The sequence below is a fragment of the Bactrocera neohumeralis genome, unplaced genomic scaffold (assembly GCF_024586455.1).
Source record: "Bactrocera neohumeralis isolate Rockhampton unplaced genomic scaffold, APGP_CSIRO_Bneo_wtdbg2-racon-allhic-juicebox.fasta_v2 ctg1621, whole genome shotgun sequence".
Classification (NCBI taxonomy): Eukaryota; Metazoa; Arthropoda; class Insecta; order Diptera; family Tephritidae; genus Bactrocera; species Bactrocera neohumeralis.
In genome coordinates this window covers 1-7,848 of record NW_026089784.1, presented here as the reverse complement: position 1 = coordinate 7,848, position 7,848 = coordinate 1, and the positions used below count along the sequence as shown (strand labels likewise).

General features: G+C 37.2%; 1 pseudogene; it reads right to left on the bottom strand.

The window, feature by feature from the left end:
• Window positions 1–5,474: 5,474 nt before the first annotated feature.
• Window positions 5,475–5,677, bottom strand: LOC126766528 (small nucleolar RNA U3; annotated as a pseudogene).
• Between the last annotated feature and the right edge of the window lie 2,171 nt (window positions 5,678–7,848).

The window sequence follows — 7,848 nt, the reverse complement described above, 5'->3', positions numbered from 1 at the left end:
TTGTACGTCAAGACAACTCTTTAAGGCACCAATTACATAACTACTTACACAAATGCGCGCATTTTTCTCTCGCAAACCCATCTCGCCTTCGGGCACATAGACTTTTCCAAACGATTTGATGATTATTTATTCTTCTGCTTTGCTCTTGCAGTACTTTTGCATATTTTCCGCGCTCTTTGTGCGTCTATATGTATATGTATTTCCTTGTGAGGCTTGTATTTATTTAAAGAGCCATCGATTTCCAATGGCATACAACTTTAGTATATAAAATGCCTTCATTAATGGCGGATTGGAACAATGTTTTTCTTAAGCGATTCGCTGTTCGGTGGACAACAGTAAAGCTCGGAGAATTTTTCGAATCAGATAGGACCATAATTCGCAGAAGCAAGCTTAAAAGCCCATGCGTCTTGCTGCTATTTTTTCGAGACTGCCCTTCATCTTGCTGATTGTTCTTTATCTTAACTGAGACAGCCCTTTCGGCGGAAATCTTTTGTAAATACATCCTCCACGCGGATATTAATTGGGGAATGGACGTTGCTGCCAGCACTGTCATGGCTGATGGTAACTGAGCTAGTTCCTAGACCAGAGATATATATCCATCATTTTCTTCCTAGTAACTTTGCTTTGGCATATTCTGAAAATAAAATTAACATGGAGGAGAATAAAGAAAAAAAAGCACGCTAGGATATCGGCCCAACCGGCGGTGGGAGAAGTGGATGTTACCATCGGTGAGCACAATGAATCTACACGCTGTGTTGCAAGCGGCACTGTGGTACTCGGACGTCAAAAGCATTGGAAGCGTTAACACGACTGAAAAGAAAGCGTTCCCTCTCTGGGAACGCCAATCGTGCTGATTCGGCATTAAAGGCTAAGCCCAGCAAGTGGGGGGCGAAAGCAATAGCCAGTGCGGTGGCCAAAGTTCATAAAAGACGTATCTTTGAAAGAAGCAATGTTAATAACTTGAATTTTATCTCACCGGAAGTATGGAAAAACTATTGTTTCCATTTTCAAAGATGTATTCCCAATTGTGCTTAGATGCTTTCTGTCGTTTAAAAACAGCCTTCCGACGTATTTTATCATACTAATGAAGGCGGAGCTTGTTCTCTTATCACAAAATTCTAATTTATATTTGTCTTAGATTGAGAGTCTTCTTTTCTTTTCGCTTCAAAAGTTCTTTTTAGTGTATTGAATTTATCTTCATATGTTTGCCACCTTTCCAATGATCTCCCTGCATTTCCATTTAACTCTTTGCCGTTTTGATAATCCGAGACAGATTATGTCCTTAACTTTTCAAATATACAGCTTCCAAGAGTGACGTAGTTCGGAAAGCGAGAGGAAAATTTATTTGTGGTCGTCAGGTACTTTATCTTAATCTCGTTCACCACAACACAAACCTGTTTCACGTTTTTTACTAGATTAAAAAAAAGGCTAAGCTGACGTCGCTGTTGTTATGATTTTAATAACATTTGCGTATCCCACTTGCAATGTCTTTTTAAAATGAATAGCACTACGACGGTTTTCAGATTGGCGACTCGTATCACTCAGCATTATATTGAACAAGGTGGACGAGAGGGAATCATCCTGTTTAAATATAAAATTTGAGCATCTATTGTACTCGAGTCAAGACCTTCATACATTTCTCCACCACCAACGAGTAGGAAGTTGTAACTAATAACAGCCCAACCCAAGGAGTCCTTGTCGTTGCTGTACAGGTAAATACTGCGTACTTGTTGAGAGCGGATCTGGCGGTGTGATGTATAATGACGTAGGACAAATACCTAAGGTAGAGTAGAAAGTAGCGAAACAATCAAACCAATTTCACATAGCTGATGAGCTTCGCACTAAAAGCGTATGCGAAAAGAGCTCAACTAAGACGACTCTCTATTTATGCGTTAACTTTAAGTAAAATCAAAAAGTAAACGTCGATCTTTTCCAGAAACATTAAAACATCCCTCACTTGACATTGCATTTTTCAATCCACTCAGCTGCTGTTCATTCTACCCACACCCTCACGAGTTACCGCATCAACATTCAAGGGCACAACCAAAGTTAATATCCCCAAAGAAAGGTTTGGGTCGCGTGCAAACTATTGCCGAACACTTGCAACTGGCTGCAAGTGGCAAAAAAAGAAAGAATATCACGAGTACTTAGTGACCTTAGGGGTAGTGCAGAGTGACGTTAGCGTAGTTTAAGGTTTCGGTTTTCTGTTGCTGGCGGCTAGCAGCTGGCTGTTGGTTGACAACTGCCAGTTCTTGATGGTTGTTTGCCATTTAGTTGCACATTTGCTCATTATTGTTGACGAATTGCAGTCTTTTTGGTGAGTTCGATACTTAAGCTGGTTGCTGTGTGGTTAAGACTTTAAGTGGGTAGAAGACATTGCATTTATTGTGACTCAGCAGTACATCAATACCTGCTAAAAAAGATCATAAAAGTAACACGTGCTCTTTATTTTCTTCTTTTCTAGGCTGGCTCTTCATGTCCAAGATGAAACCAACTAGAAAGTATTTTCTTTCTTTTACCAAATTCGTCAAGGTAATTTATGGTTTTGATAATTGACTCTTAAGATGTATTCGGCTTAAGCAAACAAAGTTTGCCATGAAAAGAAAGCTGGAAACAAAATCCATATCTAAAGATTTAGAACTTTTCCTTATTAATTCTTGTTGTCCGCTTTGGGAAGCTATTGCTCATGGTTCAAAGACATAATTATAGTTGAAGAACCTCCGGTTTAAAAAAGCAGCTTTGTTTTCTCCATACGGTATAGATTAGTTAAGCTCTCCATTGTTATTATTCATGTTGTACGCAAGTGAAAGCTTCCTCTTAACTAGACGCTTTCACACTCATTACAACAGCTGCTGGGATTTTGTTACTTGCCACACAACTTGGCTAACTCAATCGAACCTACATTACTTTACAACAACGGTAACAAAGTATCAAGGTAACAACAAAGCAACAACAATTTCGCTGTTAAAAAATCACGACAAAATATTGTCAATCAATCCTTACATCGTTGTATTTCCAACTCCTTCCTGCTTTATCGGCGTGTCGTTCTGCCAACAGCTGCTCGAGTTGAAAGTTTCAAAGTAGATGCCTCTAGAAAGTGGCAGAAAGTTCCATATTGATGTAGCTGCCAAGTGGCAGCAGCATAAAGTCAATTTGCAAGTTGCTTCTAGCATTAGTGGTCGCTAAAGTGTTGTTGTGGCAAGGGCAGGTAGCCAGCTTTTAGCTCATTCGACGTAAATATTGTCCCTTGCGGTACTATTGTTTGTTTTTCTCCCTCTATTTGCAAACATGTTCTCCCATGCTCTCAATAGCAGTCTTCTTCGCTCTCTCTCTTACTCTTTCTTTCATTAGTCACTCCCCTTGATTTAGCATTTGCATTTCCTTTTCAACATTTTTCCTTTCGCCTGTCGGCTTCTTTCTCGCCGTCGATTTACCAATACGAGTATACTCCTCATAGCCCTTTACTCTTCAGTTCCGCCTTTCATCGTCATTAACTTCTTGTTTTTTCGGGTTCCTTAGGGAAAACCTAATTACCAAGTCTAAAAATGTTGTCAATAACGTCAACTGCAAGAGGATTTTATCGGCAAAATCTTTGCAAAGAAAAACTGAAAATAACAGGAACCCAAGAGCTCTTAATATGGGGTTAGCAACCCTCTTTTTATTTTACTGTATTAATATTAATTGTTAAATAATTATATAAGCAACCAACTCTGATCCCATGCCAGATTAAAACTGCAAAAAGTAGGATGCAAAAATTAATTAAATATTGTTTGCATGTATCAGTTGGAGCTTGGAATAGTGGGATTCCAGCGAGTGCTGACATCTTTCATTAATTTTAGATCAGAATCCTTTCTTAACTCATCACTCGCCACTACACTATGGTTGAACCAGGTGACAATCCTTTTACAGATGCAATCAATTCTGGTAATTGCCTTGTTTTTGCAATCGATTTTTAAGCTACTAAAGTCAGTAGGTGAGCAAAACAAATAATATGGCAATTTTTCCAAATGAGATATCTACAGCTTTAACTCCTCCATCAGTTACTACAGTGAATACTTTTTCTGGATCTATACACCATTCATGACATGTCTGTAACAGCATTCTTCCAATGTATTCAGCAGTATGCGATTCGTCTAACTCATAAACTCTTAGAGTCACTGATGTCATGCGATCTTCGTCAAGAAAGAGTATAGTGACACCAAGAAAACTCCTACTCTGCATAGTATCTGTTTATATGCCGCGGCATGCCGGTTGTTAAAGTTATATTACGTACACCTTTGATTTTATTTTTAAAAGATTCTGTGTAACTTCATATCGGTTCTCTAGCATTCTCTTGAAAGTATGCTTGGATGGGACTTTATACAGAAGAGTAGCTGTTTTCATTAAGTTTAGAAATCCTTAATTTTCAACAATCTGGAACGGCCGTGAATCTTTGCAAATCATATACAAGATAGCATTTGTAAGTCGAACACCTTTAGTTCCGTTTTCAGAAAATTCAGATATGCTCCTGAAACTCTCATTTAGTGCCGGCTGGAATATTTTTTTGCGAAGAGACGATGCGCTTATGTCACTTGCATTAAAACTACAATCAGAATCAATTGAACTGTTTTCATATAAAGCAGAGTCAGGTGTAATTCTATCAGCAGAAGTAGAAGCAGTTGACATTGAAGGTTTTACGAATGTCTCCTTACGTAATTTCTTTGCGCCTGTTTTTTGAACTGTGTTCTCGTCGTTGCTATGTTTTCCTAATAATGAGCTATGCATTTTTTCAATGTGTAACTTTAGATTTGTAATGTTGCTACAAGTTTTTATGAATTTATGGCAAGACCTACATTTGGCTTCGTTATTTTCAAGTTTTTCAAAAAATTCCCAGATGCGACTTTTTGGCGGCATTTTTAATTCTATTCCTGTATCCCAGAAAACATACAATTAAGTGAAAAAAAGGTGCGTGGAGTCCCTACGCGCGGATGAAGTTATACTTCTTAGTGATATTCCAAGAAATGCATATCATTTTGTATGAAAGAAAACTAGAAAATTTAAATTCACATTTTATAAATTTATTATAATTTATTATCTCCCCGAGCATGCCTTTGCCAACAAGTCGTCTTTTCGCGACGATGGCAAAAGCCAAAAATCATAAATTGCACAGCTTTCTGGTGCTTCTCGCAAAAATCTGCGTCGATATGTATTCACGATCATTCGTATACATACATACATATTTACACATGTTTGTAGGCGAAGCTGCTACAGCGGCAAGGGTTGACAATCGGCGGCCATTACTTTACTTATGCCATAGAAATTCCATTGCTACGAATATGGAAATGACAACGAAATAATGCAAATATGCATATTTCTAAAGGTCATTAATTTCTTTTAAGAAATGAAAGGAATAAATGATCCTGAGAAGTATAGTCTTAACTTTTCAACGGCCAATGTAGAGCATTTCAACTAAAAGGAATTTATTCATTAAAATCACCACTCAGAAGTCGTTTTATCCGTTGTAAGCGAACGATTTTCAAAGAAACATCATTTCTAATATGCCACAAGACACAATTAGAAATGAACTTCTTAAACCTCACGCTGTCAGATAAAACGATATACCTCGTCATCGCGGGTCGATTTCCAAAAAATGTAAATGAAGACTAACTACAGAAATAATCCTGTAAAGTATAGCCTTAATTTTTCAACGGCCAACGCAGGGTATTTCAACAAGAGGTCACATAAAATAGTTGAGAATTCGCAGAAATGAAAGACAAAGGAAAGAAAAAGCAGTATAACTTCAATAATGAACAAGCACACAAACATACATATGCGCAGCAGCAGCAAGGAAAGAGGTAACAATCGGCGATCCATTGTATATTTCTTTCATTCATAACCAAACCATAATTAGTATAACTCAATTCGAGTGTCAATGGTGGTCTAGGCGGTAAGCGCTTCAAAAGTTACGACAAGCACGTAGGAGGTGCGTAGGTTCGAATCCCAACAGAATTTATTTTTAATTGGATATGTGATCTTATTTTATAATAACTCATTTTAAATATATAAAAGATTTACCTAAACATTATGATGATATTTTCATGATTCATACGCAATGTACGAATGTAAGCAATTTCGTTTTGCCGTCGGCATTTCAATTTCTCATGCTTCAATTTTTGCTTTCAACCAAGAAATCGCTTGTATGTATGTAAGTAGATATGTGCAATATATGCCTTTCCGTTTTGCATTTTTGCAAAGTAATTATGTATGTATTTCATTGTTTCGTTTTGGTCCAATTTTGTATATTAAGACAAATGTCAATAATTGCGCCAAAATCAAATATATTATATATTCATATGTAAACATGTTTTAAACTTTACAAAAAATAGAAGACATTGCATTTATTGTGACTCAGCAGTACATCAATACCTGCTAAAAAAGATCATAAAAGTAACACGTGCTCTTTATTTTCTTCTTTTCTAGGCTGGCTCTTCATGTCCAAGATGAAACCAACTAGAAAGTATTTTCTTTCTTTTACCAAATTCGTCAAGGTAATTTATGGTTTTGATAATTGACTCTTAAGATGTATTCGGCTTAAGCAAACAAAGTTTGCCATGAAAAGAAAGCTGGAAACAAAATCCATATCTAAAGATTTAGAACTTTTCCTTATTAATTCTTGTTGTCCGCTTTGGGAAGCTATTGCTCATGGTTCAAAGACATAATTATAGTTGAAGAACCTCCGGTTTAAAAAAGCAGCTTTGTTTGCTCCATACGGTATAGATTAGTTAAGCTCTCCATTGTTATTATTCATGTTGTACGCAAGTGAAAGCTTCCTCTTAACTAGACGCTTTCACACTCATTACAACAGCTGCTGGGATTTTGTTACTTGCCACACAACTTGGCTAACTCAATCGAACCTACATTACTTTACAACAACGGTAACAAAGTATCAAGGTAACAACAAAGCAACAACAATTTCGCTGTTAAAAAATCACGACAAAATATTGTCAATCAATCCTTACATCGTTGTATTTCCAACTCCTTCCTGCTTTATCGGCGTGTCGTTCTGCCAACAGCTGCTCGAGTTGAAAGTTTCAAAGTAGATGCCTCTAGAAAGTGGCAGAAAGTTCCATATTGATGTAGCTGCCAAGTGGCAGCAGCATAAAGTCAATTTGCAAGTTGCTTCTAGCATTAGTGGTCGCTAAAGTGTTGTTGTGGCAAGGGCAGGTAGCCAGCTTTTAGCTCATTCGACGTAAATATTGTCCCTTGCGGTACTATTGTTTGTTTTTCTCCCTCTATTTGCAAACATGTTCTCCCATGCTCTCAATAGCAGTCTTCTTCGCTCTCTCTCTTACTCTTTCTTTCATTAGTCACTCCCCTTGATTTAGCATTTGCATTTCCTTTTCAACATTTTTCTTTTCGCCTGTCGGCTTCTTTCTCGCCGTCGATTTACCAATACGAGTATACTCCTCATAGCCCTTTACTCTTCAGTTCCGCCTTTCATCGTCATTAACTTCTTGTTTTTTCGGGTTCCTTAGGGAAAACCTAATTACCAAGTCTAAAAATGTTGTCAATAACGTCAACTGCAAGAGGATTTTATCGGCAAAATCTTTGCAAAGAAAAACTGAAAATAACAGGAACCCAAGAGCTCTTAATATGGGGTTAGCAACCCTCTTTTATTTTACTGTATTAATATTAATTGTTAAATAATTATATAAGCAACCAACTCTGATCCCATGCCAGATTAAAACTGCAAAAAGTAGGATGCAAAAATTAATTAAATATTGTTTGCATGTATCAGTTGGAGCTTGGAATAGCGGATTCCAGCGAGTGCTGACATCTTTCATTAATTTTAGATCAGAATCCTTTCTT